Source organism: Eumetopias jubatus, unplaced genomic scaffold, assembly GCF_037043125.1.
Source record: "Eumetopias jubatus isolate StellerSeaLion01/CBP00866 unplaced genomic scaffold, mEumJub1_p1.0 scaffold_6, whole genome shotgun sequence".
Taxonomy (NCBI): domain Eukaryota; kingdom Metazoa; phylum Chordata; class Mammalia; order Carnivora; family Otariidae; genus Eumetopias; species Eumetopias jubatus.
In genome coordinates this window covers 31,250,250-31,271,443 of record NW_028274812.1, presented here as the reverse complement: position 1 = coordinate 31,271,443, position 21,194 = coordinate 31,250,250, and the positions used below count along the sequence as shown (strand labels likewise).

The 21,194-nt window shown below is 37.0% G+C and overlaps 1 pseudogene; it reads left to right on the top strand.

Annotated features, from left to right (window-relative positions):
* The first annotated feature begins 1,302 nt into the window (after positions 1-1,302).
* On the top strand, positions 1,303-1,431 carry LOC148164051 (U4 spliceosomal RNA; annotated as a pseudogene).
* Positions 1,432-21,194: the final 19,763 nt, after the last annotated feature.

Below are 21,194 nucleotides of genomic sequence, written 5' to 3'. Positions count from 1 at the left end.
AGTGAACCAGTCCTTAAGGAGAAAGGGAGAGTGGGAGAAAAAGAGGGAGAAAGCTCAGGTTTTCCAGTCACCATTTTCCACGCCCACCCCCAACACAAAAAAAATCACATCTCTACGTCTTGAACTCCCTGCCTGCTTATCTTTCTGAGTCCAAATACATGCTGCCCCAACTTTCAGTGTGCTTCATACTTACCCTTCCTCCTTCGTGTCATATATGCTGTAAAATTGTGTTGTTCTTTAAAGGGACACTTCCCTGGGTTTGGAGTATATACTTAATCCGTGTCTTGCGGAGACTGTCACATTACATACATACAAGTTACATTCCTATTTTATGACTTTTAACTCTTAAGATTGAAAAAAAAATCTTTAATCTGTATCTCTGGGTCTTATATGAATAAAACAATTTATAAGCTATATTTTAAATTTCCTTTGTAATTTTTAAAATGTATTCTCATAAGGAAAGTAATAGGTTTGTTGTAGAAAATATTGCAATGTGGAAAAGAAAAGAAATTAAAGCCACAGCTGCCTGGTTGTAGTAGGGAATGTATGAATGGATGTTTATAAAATGGAGCAAAACACCTGCTTATGCTGAATTTCAATAAACTGGGGAAAATGTTTCTGCAGAACACTTATTGGAATACTTATCTTTCACTTAAATTATATCTTCAGAGAATTTCGATGGCACTAAATATTCCTTGGGTTTAGCACTTTATATCTAACTTATGCCAGTGAGAAATCTTTTTTTAAACTCCTTTTTATTTTTAAAATGAGGATTTGAAGGGCTACAAATGCATCATTGCTATTTTAAATTGCATTTTATTTATTAATGAGTTTGAGCATTATTTTGTGGTGATGGACCATTTTTCTGTAGAGGTGTGTGTGCATTTCTGTTTGCATTGTAAGAACTCTTTATATCTTAAGGACATTAGCCTATTGTGTTTTATATTTGTGCAGATATTTCTTTTTATGTTTTCACATATCTTTTAATTTTTATCATTTTTGTTGTTGTTGTAGGTGTGAGGGGATTCAGGAGGTTATTTGGCTTTTTTGTTTTGTATTCCATTGTTTCTGTTACAAAATATTTCTCCATCTGGGAATTAAAAGAAATTATGCCTATTTTTCTTGGAGCTTTTTTATACTTCAGTTTGCCTGGAGGGTTTTAAATATATGGTATAGAGTAAAGATGAACTTTTTTTGAATAATTAACTGATTGTCTCACTATGGTTTATTAATGAATTGTCCTTCCCATATATGTTTGTAATACCTTTTTTATTGTAATAGTGTTATTTTTATTCTCTATTTAAAATTGACCATGGCTGTATCGTAGCCAATGAGGTTTATCCGAGGCGTGATTATTGCTAATTAAAATTGACCATGTATTTTATGACTTTCTATTCTTTAAAACTGAATAATGCTCATCTGGTAATTCAGGCAAATTGTCCCTTATGGCAAGCTGTCATATTAAGATACACACTGTATTTTCTCAATTTATGTGCTTCAGAAAGTGATCAATTAATACAGACTCTTAATTTTTAATCTGTCATTGCTTAATGACAGATCTCTTTCAGCAAAATAGTATACTAAGTGTTTATTATAGACCGTGTCTCCAAAATTGTCCTCAGATGTTTTTGTTTATGGTATTCCTGAGTAGCTGTTCACATATTCCAATTTTACCATGATGTGATTTTCAAGATCATTAGGTCTATAAGATATGGAGATAACATTAATGAGTTTTGTTCTTTGAAAATAATGCTCTCATGGATTATCCACTATCACATAAATCATATTGTGCTTTGGTAATTTGCAAATAAATAAAAAAATAACTTTTTCATTTTTCCTCTTTGTTTCCATCTTTTTGTTTTAGATTGTCCACTTTTAATTGAAGGAAGTTGCTTCTGTTTGGAGGTGGCTGGAGTAGTGAGAAAACCACATGGAAGACTCCCAGGACTTAAATGAGCAATCAGTAAGTCTTATTCAGTCTCAAGTTTGCTGAAAAAAGTTGTGGCAAAACCGCTCAAAATCATACTAAAAGGAATATATCATAAAAATCAAGAGTTTGTTAAAAATATATATTTTAGTTGAGTTTTGAATTCTCTTCTAAGGCCATAAAACAGACCTTTGGAAATGTATGCCATTCCTGCTTAATGATGTCACATTTTGAGGTCTCCCTTGATTGTCTGCTTGGAAAGCCAGTGGTAGAAAGACTAGGGCATTTAAATCATTTCAGGTGTTTTCGACGGTCTAAACAATTTTGCACACCCTCTTTATTTGGTTTTATTCCCAGGGGGCTTAGACAGTGCATGTAGTATTGAATGTCAGAAGCAGAACAGGAGAAGGTGTGTTACCAGCATGACTCTTGTTCACTTTAGGGATGGCAGCCACAGTCCTCCTGTGCTTTCACGGGCTTCCTCATTTTGCTAGTTCTCTGCAGAGTGAAGAACGCACAAGATTGGTGGCAGTCACTCTAAGATTCTGCTTTTCTCAAAGGGAAAGGGTTTCCTGGGCCTTTGCTCCTAACTCACTAGTAGTGTCTCCATGGCACTAATGCTTTAGTGGGTGGAACTGAGGTCAGCGCGAGGTCTTCCCTCACACTCGCACACTACAGCCAACCACGGCCCAAGCTCTTCCTCTCGTAGACAGCCAGCGATGTCACAAGGAAGGAGACATGGGAACCTACCAAGGGTATGTTATGCAGATCGATGCTGTTCTTTAGTAGCTTGTATGATCATGACTTGATCTTAGGATCTAATGTTCCTATGAGGCAACACCAGAGAGTGCATTTGTGTATAATAATGTCGTTCTAGAAAATACTTCTGTGACGAGCTTGGTTTTGAAATACAGAGGAGTATATGTTCTGGTGAATACATGCCATTGCAAGTTAATTTTTTTAAAAAAATATTTCATTTAAAAGAAAAGAGGATAACCAAGTCTTTAATTTCCAAACAGACACAACCATTGTCTAATTTCATTGTATATTATCTTAAATAAAGTAAAATTATTTAATTTTCCATGGCATCATTATAGAAAAATGTAACAAAAAATACAAAACCATAAAAGTATTTTAAAAAGTCTGTCAAATGGTAGAGATGTTATTCTTCAAAATTTCCTGACTAGACAAATAGCAGTTAGGAGGCAGGGGCTTCCAAGGAGTTACTCTTTTAAATGCTGGTTATCGTAGTGTGGACTCCAGCAAAATGGATGATAGCATGATGATGTCACCCATGCTCTTGCATGTTTATGGATCCCAGCAGCATCAGGGGTCTGTAAGTGAGACCATATATGTACCTGAATGAATAATGTCATTTTAGTGGTGCTGCTTCATGAGAGAGCCACTGTTGATCTATACTTTGTTCTGACACGCTGAGGGTTACTTAAATGTTTGTGTGCGTGTGTGCCTACGTGTGCATGCGTGCATGTGTGCCTGAGTGTGTGTATGTGTGTGAGAGAGAGAGAGAGAAAGAGAGATATTGACCAAATGCCCCTGTTTTCCAGAGACCCCGGGGTTGCTCAGGACATGGAACTTTCAGAGATAATGCAGGTGCAGTCCCTGCAGACTGGAGTGGTTGATCTAGTTATGTGTGTATCCTCAAGAATATTTGTTTTCAGTGTAGTGGAGGTTAAAGAGGATATGTTCTTATGTTTAACATTAGAGTGAGGTTATTGTACAAGATGCTTCATATGACCTTTTACAAAGTGAAACGGAGCATTTGTAAATCATACATAGTTTCCTCCAATGTCATTTTAGGGTTGTGGAGCTCAACATTTAAAAACAAATTTTTTTTTTAAGTTCCTGGTGTTGCTAATGTGCATCCAGATTTGAAAACCAGAAATCTAGTGTCACCTTCTGGCTTCTCAGCTCAAACTCAGCTACTGAACTTTTGGTGAGAATGGGGGAGATTTTGAGAAAAGGAGAGTGCTCTCCACTCCCCCCCCCACTCCCCCCACCCCCCAGCACCTCACATTGAACTCTCCAGCTGAGGGTTATAATCTGGTCAGAGTCAGATTGGGAGCTCCTGATTTGTAGTGTGGTTTGATAGGCTATCAAAGAGTGGGCATTTTTGATTTAAAACACAGGAAGCTTGAAGTTTGTGTCAAGTGTTAATGACTTAAGGGCTTTGGTTTTATAAAGATCGTAAAGCCTTTCTCCTTCAGCATCCTTAGACTTAGAAGAACATATAGGCCAATCTGTGCATCTTGTACATGTACTGAGGGACCCTTGGGACTGTTAATGACTTGCCCATGATGCCATGGCTAGTAAATGGCAGAGTTGGGACTTCACACAGGTCTTCTGACTCCAAGTCCAAAGCTCTTTCCAGAACATCGACATGACTTATGGCTTTGGGGTTTTCTTATTTTGACAGTCATCACTATAAGAAATGTCAAAAAAATTGAATCAACCCCTTTCCATTGAAATGATTTCTATTTGAATGAAATCTTTAAATGACATTAAATTTTATAGAGTGTGTTTCAAATATTTTGAAAAATGATACTTAGCCTTTATTAAGATATAGAAAAAATAGAGTAGAATTAAAAGAAAGTTCATAATAAGATGAAAGGAAATTTTCTCAGATCATAGAGGAATTCTTTCTCTAGGCATAGACATAACAGTGGGTACCAGTTATTGCACATATAGACTGAATCTAGCATTTTACATATTTTCTCTCCAATCCTTAACATCTTGCGATGTAATTGTTATGGTCACCATTATACATTATACATTATACAGGTGGGGAAGCTATGGCTTGGAGAGAGTCAAGGTCACTTGGCTGTTAAGTAGCAGCGATTAGAACTGAACCCACGTCTATCTGGTCCTAAAACCTGTAATGGATTTTGCATGATACAGCATAGTATAGTGGGTAAGGACTTGAAATCAGAAATCCCTGACACTTAAATACTTTGTAACCATTAGGAAATTACTTAAACTCTTCTTCATTTGTAGCGTGGGGAGGATAATAAAAAGAAGTTATATGAAAGACTTGGCGTATGCCCCGCTTAGAGTAGAAACTTGGTAAATGTTAGCTGTTATTACAATTACCTGACATATTCAGATGGTCTTTAAAGAGTATGCATTCATTCTTGCATATCCAGTTACCTTCTGGCAGATAGCCCTGCCTGGAGGTGCATAGGTTTACAAACTCAGCATATGACAACTGAACTCTCAAGCTCTCCTCTCCCAGTTTTTCTCACTTTCTCTTCTGTTTCAGTTCTTCTCCTCTCCTCTGAGGATGACATCCTCAGCTGCAGAGTGGATTGAGGCAGAAAGCAGGAACTCATCCTTCTCTGCTTCATCCCCAGTTCAAACTCCTATCTCCTCTTAATTTTTACTATCTCTCAAAGCTGTTCTCTCTGCTCCAGCTCTTATTTTGGATCTCTATTTTCTCTCTTGACTGTCTTTTTCTACTTTAAGTTGCTTCTAGAGTGGTCTTTCTGAAATACATACCTGATCATGTTGCTGTTATACTTAATATCTTTCGCAGGCCTTTTCTTGCCCTCAGGAGAAAGTCCCAAGCATGCAGTGAAGCCCACAGAAGCAACTGATTGCTTACCTCTGTCTCTTCAGTATTCTTTCCGGGTTCTTTTGGTTCCCGGAATCTTGCAGGTTCTCTGAGGTTTCTGTGTCTTTGCTAGCTCTGTAGCCTCTTCCCAGAGGGGTCTCTGCTCCACCCAGGTACCTCGTAAATCTGGAAGACTCAGTGTGGGTTACCGTTCCTCTGGAGTGCCTCTTTATTCCCCAGGCTGTCAGCCTCGCTGGGTCAGGGGCCTCTACGATGTGCTGCCAATGGCATTTTTTACCTCCATCCCGGACTTACCCCACAGAACTGAAATCTTATCTGTTTATTTACCTCTCTACTGGATTATAAACTACTTAAGAGTAATAGCGAGTCTTGTTCATCTTATATCCTTACTTCTTAGCACAACTCTTGCTGACATTTAACGAATGTTTTCTTTAAAAGCTTTTATATACTGTTACATACTAAGGTATGTTATTGAATAGCCTGATGAATTTTAGAAAGCCAAAATGTTATTCTCAGAATGGATTCCTGACTCATGAATTCATGTTTCACTTACATTTTTTAAAAATTGCACATAACATATAATACTCAACAGCATGTAATCAAAACAAAGTGTGGTTCTTAAATTTTTTTTTTTTTTTTTGCACTTTATCTGGATCTTATTTTACAGTCTGGCTGAGAGCATCTAGGGAATTTTAAGAGGTCAGCAATTAAAGTAAGGTTTAGTTTTCATATTTGTCTGAAATTCTATATTAGAACTTCATAATTATTTAGAAGCAGTTTTATATCCAATTATAACTGACTACAGTTTTTAACTAAATGTTGTTAATAGAGATAAATATGAATCTAAAGTATACATAGCAGTATCTATACTAATAATCACAAGTTCCTTTGATACTGTGAAATATGTTATATTCCCTGTATTCAAATAAAGACTGAGCAATATTTGTTGTTTTTATAGTTTCTATACTATTCTTACACATTGAGATATCTTGAAGTCCTATTTCGATGATTTCCCATAGATTTTTTTCCCTCATCCATTCATATCAAAATGAGAGGGAGTATTGCCTAAATTTATCATCAAGCTAGAAGTTTGGGAAAAAAAATGTTGCTTGTGAATTTTAAGTACTGTGTGTTATGGAATAAAGCATTAATGGGTACTAAGTAGACTGAGGGAGAATGAAGTTTTTACTGTAGGATAGCGTTCCCTAATATTAGACATTAAATAGGGCCTGAATATTCCTACATATGTCAACATTGTTACACTTAACTTGAATCACTTAACTCATTATCGATGACATATTTCGGTTAGTGAGGTCTAAATTCACATCCATTTGATCTATCTTAGATATATGTTGCAGCAGTGTTTTTAGAAGTTTATATATATTTGTAGATACTAATAGTATTTAATTTTGCATCAAAACTACTAACTTAATGCAAATTAAAATTCTAGAGTTAGTTTAATAAATTAATCTCTTTTCTGTCTCAGTTTGTCTCCCTTAGAATAGTAAATGACTTTAGATTATTCCTCAGCTCTTTGTTCTTAGAGATTCTGTGGATCATTTTTGATTATAGCTACTAGCCCATCTTTAAAACCTATGCTTTTTTTCTGAGTCTTTTGGACAGTTTTTAGCTGTTGTATGGAATTGATATGTCAGCCAAATTATCCTTTAGATATAGAGCTTCAGAATCACCAATTTCTGTCAGTGTTTCAACACCATGCTATAAAATAATTATTTTGATTACCTTCAGTTTAAATTGATTTTTCATTTTTGATAATGTGGCATTGTCAAAATCCTGGAATCCTGTTATTTTGTTGCTTTGTTTTCTTAGATACTCTAAATCAATTTGAGCATTATCATACAATGTATTTCATTCTAATCTAACCAAAATCAGATTATTTTTGAGGCTGCAAATCTGTTAGGAAGAACTTGGCCTTTAAACTAGTCAAAGGAATCATGTTCACAGCATGTATTTTTTGCACCATCCAATTGGACAGTATGTTTCAGAGTTCATTGGAATTTTGCTTAAAGCTAAACTACTTTCAAAACTGTTGTAACTCCTAATTGCCAATTATATCTTTACTTTGCAATTATTTAATAGAGTACCTAAAAACTAGATACAGTAAATTTAATTTTTAATTTTTATTAGTCACTAAGGCTTATTCTTTCATTTTGCATAATTTTCTAACTCTGAATCTCAAATTTTTGCATGAGTTGATAAGGATTCATGAATTGATAATTCAGGTCATGAATTATCTTCTATGACCTTCTGAAATTATAGTTTAATTTTATTAAAACCTCTCCACAAATTTTGGAATACACTTGTTTACAGAGAAGGAGAGCCCCATATTATACAGAATATGGATTGTGATTGCATACTCTTTGCCATGATGTGGAAAGTAAACGTTAGGCTTTTCTTCTGTCACCTGTGATCAGTCGGTAGCAGTTGCCCCTGTTGAGAAGGAACCTAAAGCTACCTCCTGGCTCAGTGGAAGAGAAACATTATCAACTTAGTGCACCCTGCCATGGACTTGGTCAGGAGGAGGAGAGGCACAGAGCCTCACACCTACTGATCCGGGGCGGGATAGTGGTCAGCAGCTTTGAGCACTTGGTTTGGAGAGGTAGAGGTGCAAATAAGAGCCATAATATCTTTAGGTACCGAAAGTCTCTTATTTGAATTTACAACTTACATATGGTCTATTGATTTTCCAATGATTTTATCTGAACAATTAAAATGAAAATAACTGTCTATAATATAAATGTAATCTATTTCTTTCATGCTTTAATAATTCTGAGAAATGGGACAATTAATGTAATGTAACTTTTGCTGTAAGTTATACAGCAAGTGGAAAATGTTGACTGATGAAAAGAGCTTGTAGTCATTGATAGTGCTTTATGTGACTCATCTCATTAAACTGCCCCACATGGCAGGCTCTGTCATAACTCTAGTCTAAAGAAGAGGACACTATTGACAGATGAATGGATAAAGAAGATGTGGTACACACACACACACACACACACACACACACACACACACACACACACACACACTGGAATATTATGCAGCCATCAAAAATGAAACCTTGCCATTTGCAGTGACATGGATGGAACTAGAAGGTATTTGTTAAGTGAAATAAGTCAAACAGAGAAAGACAAGTATCATATGATCTCACTGATATGAGGAATTTAAGAAACAAGACAGAGGATCATAGGGGAAGGGAGGGAAAAATGAAACAAGATGAAACCAGAGAGGGAGACAAACCATAAGAGACTCTTAATCTCAGGAAACAAACTGAGGGTTGCTGGAGTGGAGGGGGGGTGGGAGGGATGGGGTGGCTGGGTGATGGACATTGGTGAAGGTGCTATGGTGAGCGCTGTGAATTGTGTAAGACTGATGAATCACAGACCTATACCCCTGAAACAAATAATACATTATATGTTAATAAAAAAGTTAAAGGGAAAAAAATAAAGAAGAGGACACTGAAGGTGAACTTGGAGATCTTATTCAAGGTTGTGGCAGCTAGAATGCTGTGCTTATGGATGTGAGCTTATGTAGTCTTCTTCCAGAATCTGTGCTGCAAAATGTATTATCTTACCTGCTTTGATCAACTTAAATGGTTTTCAGACCCTTCAATACATTTGGTGCATTAAAACTCAACTTGATCTCAGCTTATTCAAATAAAGAGCAAATGTTTAAATACCCTGGGTCTTGGTGGGAAATAGAAGTTACTCTCCCATGAGTACAAATCTGTACAATCTTCATTACTAAATATTTTGAACAGACAGTCATAAGATAGCAGAATGTATGAAAATTGAATGACAGTTCGACAAATTCAGTTAAAGAAATATTTAAAGATTCCTTGTTCTCTTTCAGGAACTTTGCTAAACTGAGGATTAAAAGATAAATATAACACCCATTTCTGTCTTCCCCCCAATTTTAGTTTAATATAAGATTTTAAGATGTTATATTGACTCCTACTAAAGTTATTTTATTTTTGCTTAAAGATTTATTTATTAGAGAGGGAGAGAGAGCATGCCCATGGGTGCACAAGTAGGGGGAGGAACAGAGGGAGAGAATCTTTAAGCAGCCTCTGTGCTGAGCACCAAGCCTGATGTGGGCCTTCCTCTCACAACCCATGAGATCATGACCTGAGCCGAAAGCAAGAGTCAGATGCTTAACTGACTGAGCCACCCAGGCCCCTGCCTTCTAAAGTTATCTTAAAATGAGTTTTGGACAGTGACAACTAATTTATTTAGTGAATACTTGTGAAGAACGGCTATATTTGAAGCATGGTTTTAGATGTTAGAAATCCATGGTGGACAAAATGGACAAATATTATTATTCCCATGGAGCTTATATTCTAGTTGGGGGAGATGAACAGTAAACAAGTAGAGTATGTTGGGTAATAATAAGTGTAAGGAGGAAAACCAGATAAAGTAGGAAGGAGGATAGGAAGTTCTGGGGGCAAGTTAGGTGGGTGGGGAAGGCTGCAGTTTTGGAAGAGGAGTCAGGGGGATCTTACTGAGAAAATGGCATTTGTGCAAAGATTTGGAGAAGGTGAAGGAGTGAGCCGTGTGGGTATGTGGGGAAAGTGGGTTTGGTTAGAGGAGACAGCAACTATGAAACTGTGAGGTGTCAGCATAGCTCGTGTGTTCCAAGACTAGAAAGAGGCCAATGTTGGTGGTAGTGGTGGAGAAAACAAGGTGGAAATAAAGAAGTAATCGGGTTGGAAGTGTGAAATAGAGGAGTACAGATCATGTAGGGGTTCTTAGGCCATTTTAAGAGCTTGAGTTTTAACCTCAGCGACTTGTGAAGCAGTTGGAGGGTTTTGAGCTTAGGGACAGCATGATGTAACTTAAGTTTTTAAAAGATCACGCTGCCTGCTGTGTTAAAAATTAACAGTATGATGACAAGAGTAGAAACTGGGCTGTTGGAAGTATCCAGATGTGAGATGGACAAGATAGTAGTGGGAAGGTGGTGTGAAGTGATTGGATTCAAGGTATGTCTTAAAGGTGGAGCCAGGGGACTTGCTGATGGGTTAGATGTCAGTTGTGAGAGAAAGGAGTCGAAGATGGCTTCAAGGTCTTCATCCTGAGCAATGGGAAGGATGACATGGCATTTACTGAGATAGGTTAACTTAAAGGAACTGATTGAGGGTGGAGATCTAGGAGTTCAAGTTTTAGGCATAGAAGCAGGGACTACTGTGTTTTCACCAACGCTGTTTCATACTCCTCTTTTCTGGTGCATTGGGAACTATACTTTCTAGCCTCCTTACATGTAGATAGGGCCATAGGACTTTGGCAAATGAAATGCAAAGGGAAATGATGTGTGTATCATTTCCAGGTGGAAGCAGCGAGAAGCTGCCGCGTGATTCTTTGGTCCATATGTTCCCCTAGCATGAAGAATGAGGAGGAGGCTTCAGATCAAGATGGCGGAACCCTAAGATCGAATGATGCTGGATTGCTGAGACACTGTGTGGAGGGCAGATTTCCGGGAGTGTATTAAGAAACTGAGTTCACAGAGACATATTAAGTTTGACCTGATATTAGACATATGAGTGGAAATGTTAAGAAGTCAGTTAGATGTAACCATTTGGAGTTCAGGAGAGAAGGTTGGACTCAAAATATAAGTTTGGGAGGCTTCAGTGTATCTGTGATTTTTTTTTTTAAGATTTTATTTATTTATTTGAGAGAGAGAGAGAGATAGAGAGCACGAGAGGGGGGGAAGGTCAGAGGGAGAAGCAGACTCCCCGCTGAGTGGGGAGTCCAATGTGGGACTCAATCCTGGGACTCCAGGATCATGACCTGAACTGAAGGCAGTTGCTTAACCAGCTGAGCCACCCAGGCGCCCAGTGTATCTGTGATATTTAAAGAAATAATATTGGTTGAGATCACCAAGAGAGTAAGCCTAGATAGAGACAAATTAAAAGGACTGAATTCTGGGGCACACATGTTTAGAGGTTAAGGAGACAACAGTGTACTTAAGGTGGTTGCTTGATCTTACTACCATAAAACCTATAAATACTGAGTTATGCCATACTTGCATGTTGCCACAATCAGTAAGTTTCCTTTCGATATGACTTCTTCCAGATTTTCCAAAAATCACATATTATATCTGCGTTACTGGTTACTGGGTTGGCCTCTCTCAAGGAAGAGAGACAGCTAAATAAGTACTGAGACGTCATTCACTTTGCGTTTCGATCCAAGTAACAATGCCATAAATATTTAGAAATCAGTCAACAAATATTTATTATTTTCTGACTGCCGTGTTTGTAGATATGAGGCTTCTAGGCATTATGAATTAGCAAAGAATTGACCTACCTCAGGGTTTCTCAGTTTCAGCATTATCGACAATTTGGGCCAGATGGTTCTTTGCAGCGGGGGACTGTCCTGTGCATTGTATAACGTGCAGAAGCTTTTCTGGTATCTACCCACTAGGTGTCAGTAGCTCCCATTTCCCTCCCCTACTTTCTCCCTCTAGTGACAATCAAAAATGGCTATAGATGTAGACAAATGTCTTCTGGGTGGAGGCAAGAATCACTGGTCTTTGTTATGTCTGCTTTCAGTGAGTTATTTGCTTATGTATTTGTTCCCTGCAAAATATTTGAGGACGTTTATCTGAACATTTACTGTGATATGCTATACTAAATTGTTGAGGGAACTGGGATGAAAAGGCAAACACATTCATACAGAATTTAGGTAAGAAAGCAAAACAATATTGCCAAGTTAGCAGTGTAGAATAATCAGTACTATGCAGCTTAAGAAAGGTAAAGAGAAGAATTGTAGATAGGCTAAGTTATACCTTAACTGGATCTTGAAAGAGGAGAAAATTGTTTGGACACAGAAGACCTATCCTGACCTGTCAGGTAGCAGGAGTGAAGACTCAGAAGTGTAAAATAGAAGACAATAAGTTCTGTACAAAAACTTTGGATGAATGAATTAGAATTTCTGAATCAGAAGCTTTGTGGAAATGAAGATGAAGAGTGGTGGGTAATCTAGCTGAGAAATCCTGAGACCAGACTAAAAAAAGATCTTTGAAGTCAAGCTTAGACATTTACATGTTGCTTCGTGTCCAGCATGATGCTTGTCACTACATGAAGTATAGAGATGTGTAAGATCCTGAGCTGATTTTTGGGACTTTTATGTTGGACGTAATGGAAAGTTACATAATTTTTGAGCAAGAGAGTAATATTTTTAAATGATGTTTTAGGAAAATTAAGCAGATGGTGGGAAGATTAGTCAAGGTGTGAAACTGGGCATGGAAGATGGTTTGGGAGATCTTGAAGCAGTTTACCTGAGAGCTGAGAAGGGCCTAAACCAGGGGAGCAAACTTTTTTTGTAAAAGGCAGGACAGGAGATAATTTTGGGTTTTCTGGCCATCAAGTTTCCGTACAACTACTTATTTCTGCTGGTGGAGTGTGACAGCCGCCATAAACAATGCATACATGAATGGTCATGTCTGTGTTCTAATAAAACTTTATTTACATCAACATGTGGCAGGCTGTGGCCCATACTTGGCCACCTCCTGGTGTGAACTAATGATGTGACGGTGGAAAGAAAGCAAAGAGAGAATCAAGGAAGAGAGCTTGAAGAGAAAGCTTTGCTGAACTTGGTAACCAGCCAAACAGAGCGAATAAGAGGAATGGTGAATGGTGGATATGGAGAAGGAAAAGAAAGGCAAGGATTATCCTGGAGCTTCAAGTTTAGGAGATACTAGTAAAAGGGTTCACAAGTAAGTGTCAGTGACTTAAGGAAAAAGAAAGATGTGTTTGAATTTAGAACTGTAGAGAACATGTCAAACTAGCAACCAGGGAAGCTCTGTTGTACGATGGAAGAGATGTCTGGGCTGGCCATGTTGAGCAGAACAGTATTTTCCTTGAGGTGCTGTATTAGGAGGAAATGATGTCTGGTTTATGAGGATTAACCTGGGAGAATAACCATGTTTCTGAAGTGGAAGGAGGAAGAGGGATCAGGAGAGACAGAAGAGATAGGGTAACAGAAGGAAGATCAGGATAATACTGTTTTCAGAGCTAAGGACCAAGATAATTTTTAGGAGGAATTGGTCATCACTATCTGACATTTCAAGAGGTCAAGCAGAATGGGGACTGAGAAAAAAGCTATCTCATTGGTTGATTAGAAGGTCATTGGGAGTACTTTGGAACACAGTCTCACTTGGGTTGTGGTAAGAAGAGACATCTCAGAGCCTCAGTCCAGAGAAGAGGAGGAAGTAAGAGGAAGCTTGTGTGTTTAAAGAGAAACAGAATAGTAATTGAAGGGAGCACCTTTTTCCAAACAAGAGGAGGCTTGTGTGTGGTTGATGACATGGGCCAAAGGCACAGTGGGCTCACGTGGTTGCAGAAGCGACAATGGAACCCAGCAGAGGTCAGAATGAAGAAGCTAACGTTGGAATGGGGGAGGGATAGCACTCTCTGACTCTCAAAATGGTAGAGAATACCTGTAGTTTTGAATATTCCAAGGTGCTCTCCTTTGCTGACATTTGTTTTTTTTTTTAGTAACACAGGAGGGAAGTACATTTGTTCAGACAAGATCAGGAAGTGGATGGAAGCATAGTAGGATTAAATACTTAAGTGGTATAAAAGAGATTAGCGATAGCTGTTACTTTAAAAAATGGTAGAGGATCTCTTAGAACTCAATTACATAGATTATTGAGAGATATTTTCAGTTTTCCTTTAGCAAAGTAGGTCACATTGGCTAGGACTAAAGACTGTGTTGTTAGCATTGGAAGTTTATTTATTTTTTTTACATTGAAACCATTAAAAAGAGACAAGAGAAAACACACTTTTGTGGTTAATGAAAATGCCTCTCATCTCTGGAAGAAACTGCTTGCTGTGTTTTCTTTGGATATCAGTATTTCCAACGAAAAGAAGAGCCTATTATTTAGATGTGATTGTGTCAAATTTGACAATAGAGTCAGACTGAAAAAGTACTTGTCTCAGAGTACATGAAATTCTACCGTTTCATATCTTCTTGGGTTCAGGATTGATTTCTCTCCCGGACTTCTGTAGAATGTAAATACCCCTACAAGAGTTAATATGTTAAGTTTATGTTAATTCTCTTGGCAGGAACCAGGGTAGCAGGGTAGAAGGTCTGCAAAAACAATAAACAAGAGTTAAAAAAGGAAGGACAAACATCGTCTACTTACTTTCCTTAGCTTTCATTATTTTGCCCAAAGTGCTACAGCGGACACACATGGCCAGTGGATTATAACTGGATTGTGAGCCCCAGATGCTCACAGCTAACACTTAAGTAGTCCTCACTTGGGCTTTCTAAGTGCTTTATGTATATTAACTCAATTAATTCTCATGGCTTGATGAGGTGGGCACTATTATTATCTGCCAGTTTATAGGGGAAGGGACACCCAGCTAGCAGGTGGGGGAGCAGGATTTTAACTGGGCAGTCTGGCTCCTGAGACAACAATATAAACCATGAGGTGTATCCGCTGGGAAAATGCTCTATATTTTTTAGTCTTCCACCCTGACTCATGCCTTCAACAACAACAACATTTTGAAATGTTTTAAGTTTTCATACATAAGAAGAAAAAAAACTTTGATCTGTGTCCATTTTTTTTTCTATTAACATTTGCCCTTAATTCACAGATCTGTTATACCAGAAATAATATGAAGGGATAGACTGAAGATGATAAAATAGATGGTATTTATTTTTCAATCTACTGATTTAAAAAGGGGTTGTAACAACCTTGTAAGGTGACAGGTGATAACTAGACTTATTGTGGTGACTATTTCATAATGCATATAAATATCAAATCACTGTGTTGTACACCTGAAACAAATGTAATATTGCATATCAGTTGTTTTTCATTAAAAAATGGCTTAGGTGGATTTGGAGGTCTTTGCTGGTTTTTCTACACCAGGATCTGTAGGAAGATTCAAAAGTACACTCACATTTCTTTTGCATTGTGTCCTGCCCACTTTATGTCCTTTCCATATTACCATGCTTGATAGGGAAGATTGAGGACTTGTTCTACAGGTGGTGGGACTTTTAGAGGTTACACTGGTCAAATACTTTGTTTTACAGATGCAAAAATGGAGGCTAAGAAGCTTGAGCACCTTATCAAGCTAAGGCCATCACAACAGCACTGTGTTGTGAAATGAGATTTTTTGGTTTGTTTCAACCTCAACACTAAAATTTGCATACTTTCGTATACAGCTTTTTAACCTGTTGAAGTTAAAGTCTGCCCCCCTGAAAACTGCAGTTGAATTATTGCTTTGTTTAAAGGCTGAGGAAATAATTGCCTTCCTTTGAGCTTGTATTAAAGTTGGTAGATGGGGGTCAATTAAGAAAGCTCAAGCAGAGGTGTGAAACACTTTATTTTACATGTTTGTTTTTCTCCTAGTTATTATTTACTGCTCAATCAGCATTAACAGAAGAAAAATAATTTGGCTGCGAAGTTACTTTAGTATAGGATTTCAAAGGACCTTATTAGAGAGAGATGTAATTTCATCCTCTGGGCCTTTTATATAACAGAGTGCATATTTGGGTTACTTCATTTTGACCCGGAATTAAACAATAGATTAAAGTTGTGCACAGGAAGTTAAAATATGTATTCAACAAAGATTGAAAAATATATTATGGTTGTTTTTCATATTGCTCAGGATGTCTTTATACTTTATAGTTTCATACTCTTATTTTAGATAACTCTTGTCTCCCTCAAAATTTTCTTATTTCACAAATTTCATAAAATATAGGTATTTGGTAACTACCATATGTGTGATCAGTGGTTTTTAAATGCAGAACTTTGCCAGGTTGATAGACATTATAACATTATATGTTTTTCTGTGTTGCTTAACTATATATATATAGCCATAGTTAGTTATAGCATTCGGTAATGAAAAATACAGAGTAAATGTCATAGGTTCTAACAATGATTCAGGTATCAGTACTAAGGGAAGTGAGCTTGAATGTCCATAAAGTAAAGTAAAAAATAAAATGAAAAGCCTTTACAACTTCAGTTTTGAGAGCATTTGCATGAGATGAGAGAGATAAATACTGTCAGGGTACTATTAACTCTGTGTACCTGTGTATCTTTCATGAGACTCTGTTCCAGTCACCCCAAGACTGACTATACCTCCTTTCTCTAAGTACTCCGATTTGTATAATAATATCTGCACTGATCCACGTTTGGGGTGATTGTTTCCATCCTCATTGTGAGATTGTGGACTTATTTTTTTTTCTATGAAATTTAGTTTTCATTGGCTGGGATCCCAGCTAGGCTGATTTTTTTTTCCTTTTTCTCATTTTGTTTGTTTGTTTAATATCTTAGATTTTGAAAGTCACTCAAAATTAAAGAACTTGAATATTATTCTAGGAAAATAGTTTATGATTTGAAACCCTTTGTGAAAAATCAGAAGTATTTAATATTTAAGTAACTTATCATCAGTGCTCAGAGGTCTTTCTGGAATGCCATCTGCTGAACATTTGTATGGGACTTACGATAATGGTATCTGCTCACTTTGTGGTTGATTCAGACACGTTCTGTTGTGCCTAAGTTACTGTGCAGAAGTAAATCAGGAATCATTAATAACTTCAGGTTATGCATAATTATTTTAGAATGTTGAAGGAATTTGCTAATCTTCAAGGGAGTAAACTCTACACTGAACATTTCTGGTTTAATAGTTTTTTTTTTAAAGATTTTATTTATTTTTTGACAAAGAGAGACAGCAAGAGAGGGAACACAAGCAGGGAGAGTGGGAGAGGGAGAAGACTCCCCGCTGAGCAGGGAGCCCGATGCAGAGCTCGATCCCAGGACCCTGGGATCATGACCTGAGCTGGAGGCGGATGCTTAACAACTGAGCCACCCAGGAGTCCCTCTAGTTTATAATAGGTTTAATATTTGGATACTAGACTTATTTTTTTCCCTTCATTTATTGTTTATTGCACTGACATTGGAAATGTGTTTGGGTTACTTTCATTTTTGAAGCTTTAATGTCAAGCTTGAGATTTAAAGGAATTAAATGGAAAGACTTTGGGATATTGGTGTTTGTCACATGACCATGGATTGAATGTTAATATTGGAATCTTAAACTGGAAGTTGCTTTGCTCTTAGATTCTGTTAGGTTGAGTGTATCAACCTCTGCAAGGAATTGGGAAGAAAGTGTACTCCCAGTGCCTGGTTTTCTCTGTCTCTGGGATAAGTAACAAATTTAGGAATTGAGGGAAAAGGAAAATTTTTTGTTGTTAAGATTTTTTTTTACTCTGAAACATTATTATAACATATCCTTTGATGTCTGGATGTATATTAAAAAGCCCTTAGGAATTTAAGTATAATTATTTAAATAGTTTTATCCTTTTTCTAAATGTTGCCCCTTTGGCAGATTCTTTGCTTGTTAAAGTTGAATAGACTGCAGAGACCAAATTGTCCGACTCTTTTATTTCATAGGTGTAATCAGAGTAAGCTAAGGACGAACAGCATTAAAGAGGTTGCTCAGGACCCCATAGCTGGTTGGTGGTAGTACAGTGATTCAAGCTAGGTTTTTGCTCAGGCTGTGTTCCAGCATATGTGATTTTTTCATGTCCCAGAGCTTTCAGGTACAACATTTGTTGAAGTTTTGAGCATAGGGAACTCTTACTGATGAATTTTTTTCAAAGTCACACAGGAGAAACCTTCACTAAAAATTTCAGACTAATTTGAGTCCACATGAACCCCTGCCATATTCAATTTCCAGTATTTTATAATATGTAGAAAATGGTTAGCCAAGATGTCTCATTCTCAATAAAATATATCTGAGGCTTCTTACACTAAACCCAACTATCGGGCCCTACTGCACAGAGAGTGTGAACGAACTTTGTTTCTGAAGAAAACGTCACTAATAAAAAGTGAAATGATAAGCATTGCAACGGAAGTGACTGTGTCATATTCTGCACTGTCCACATCAAGACCTATTTGATTAAGCATGTTTTCCTTTTCATTTTTATTTCTTTAAGATTCAGAAATCATTATGTGCTCAGTGGCAGTGGTGGGTTTTCAAATGCTGTGTTCTGGCACACTTCACAGTTACCAGCATGGATGCCATACTTTGCTCTCTTTTTCTTTCAGTTGGGCTTAGGTTATTTACCCTTATTTTATTCTATTTTTTTATGTCTTTTAACTTTTTTTTATGTTATGTTAGTCACCATACATTACATCATTAGTTTTATAAACCACCAGAAATGCTTGTTTTGAGAGGAGGGTGACTCTGAACAAACAAACATTCATATTCGTGCTTCTTTAGTAGAATATGAAGAGTAGAGAGTTAAGTAATGTAAAAAGCTGTTCAGGATTTCTGTTTACTAGTCAACAATTGTAGAAGACATTTTCAGTTGCCTGCCAGTCATTTACCTCTTTTCTTCTCTGTTAACAGAATCCTGATTTTGTTGAGGGCCACTCACTGTCCTAGATGTCTAATTGGTTGAAGCCAGATTTATGGTGATCTTAGTCTTCTTTGACAATGATTGGTCTGCTCTTGGGCAAGTGACCCAAGGGACTTCTGGGAAAGATCTTATTTCATCTAAATAGAGAGCCACAGGAAGGAGGACTCCTTTCTCTCATCCTGCATCGCTTACCGCTCTGGAGGCTGTGGCAGGAGAATGTGATGCGTTAGCCATTCTCTGACAATGAGGTGATAAGCCTAAGAATGAAAAGCCAGAATGCTAAAGATGGCCAAGCAGAAGGACAGAGAGAACTTACATCCTTGAGGAAATTATTGAGCTGCCAAGCCTGACACATCCTCCTTCCAGGCTGCTTGCTTGTGAGATAATTATATTTCTGAATTGAGTTATTCAGTTATATCTGTTAAGCCTTGTGCATGTGGTTTCAGTCCCTGGTGGAAGGGAAAGAAAAAAATAGAAGTTTTAGTTCCTGACCTTAAGAATCACATAATCTCATGCTTCTCAAAACTGACTTTTTTAAGTGAGATAAGAATCCTTCTGAAACTAGAGATTGCCTTATTTGTTTTAATTTTTGAATTTTTATTGAGGTATATTTTATAGATAGCAAACTTTGTGAGAGAGAGAGAGAGAGTGTGTGTGTGTGTGTGTGTGTGTGTGTGTGTGTGGGTATGTATATATTCTAGATGCAAATCCTTTATCAAATATGTACTTTGCAGGTATTTTTTTCCAGCCTAAGTCCCGCATTTTCTTGGTCTTAGTAGTTTACTAATTAAAAAAAGAAAAAAACCCTTTGATTGACATTGCATTGAATCTATATATTAGTTGAGGAGAATTGACATCTTAACAATGAATGTTGAGTCTTCTGACCCATTTATATGTCTTCTTTAACAGCTCTCAACGGTGTCTTACAGTTTTCAGCATATAGGTCTTGCACAGCTCAGATTCATGCCTTAGTCTTTCATATTTTTGAAGCTATTGTGAAAGTTTTTTATTTCAATTTCTCATTGTTCATCCCTTATGTATGGAAATAGGTTGATCTTTGTGTATTGATCTTTTATTATGCAGCCTTGCCAAATAATTATTAGTTCTAATGTATTGGGTTTTCTTGTGTAGACAATCATATTGTCTGTGAATAGTTTTACTTTTTTATTCCTCAATCAAAATGCCTTTTATTTCTCTACCACCTTATTGCAGTGGCTAGGACCTCTAGTACAGTGTTGAATAGCAGCTGAGAGAGTAGACCCCACTTATCCCTCTTTACATTAAGTTGAGGATGGAATCTATAGGAGTCCATAGAAAATCTCAAATGAAACTTCATCGGAAGGCTTATGATTGATTTTGAAAAAAGTCATTCACATTTTGTATTCTCCTCTGTAATATATCTTTATAGGAGAAAATATAAAGTAAAATTTAAAAACTTAATAGTTAAATTCTTACTTGAGCACTGCCTCTCCCCTAGCCCCAAACGTAGGTAAAACTCATGCCCCAAGAAGAGGTGCTGTATTTAATCCTGTGATTTTTTTTTTTTGAGGATGTTTCGTAAACCCTAATTTGAGAAGCAAGGTAACATCATAAAATACGAGTCACTTGTAAAATATATCCTAGAAATGCAAAACAATGTAAAAATGAGTGCAAGTTGTAGAACACTGTACTGAGTTATATGGTAGACTATGTATTTATTTGTGACTCTTAGGCCTCCACACCCAAATTTTAAGTTTCTTTAAGGCAGGTCCATGCCTTACTCTTTATTTGTCACAGCCTGTAGGATAGTGCCTTCTATAGAGTTTATAGAATGACTGTTTCACAGGTGCTTATTCGATGTACATATGTAGAGATCCTGGAAATAGGTAAGAGCATGATTATACTAAAATGATTAGGTTAGAAATCAGGTCAGAAGAAAGAGAAGTGTATGTGAGTTTTGGGTCATGGTTGGATTGGAAGACAGGATGTCTCTGAAATGGAAATGACTCTATGTCCATTACGACTGAGAAATGATACAGAACGGCATTTCTCATGGTGGGATCTGTACACCGAGGGGTCTGTAGGTATATTTCTTGAGGGAGTGGGGCTCAAGTTCTTTATAAAAACTTCTAAAGCATTATATATTTGAGCAAACAATTACTGTGCACATTTTTGGGTCCTGTGAATGATCCATGACCTTATAACTAAGTACCTCTCTGAAATTTTAGTACTGTGGTTTGCATTTTTAATTATATTTTATTGGTGCCAACTGATCACAGAAGTGTCAACATTTATTTAGTTAACCTAATTA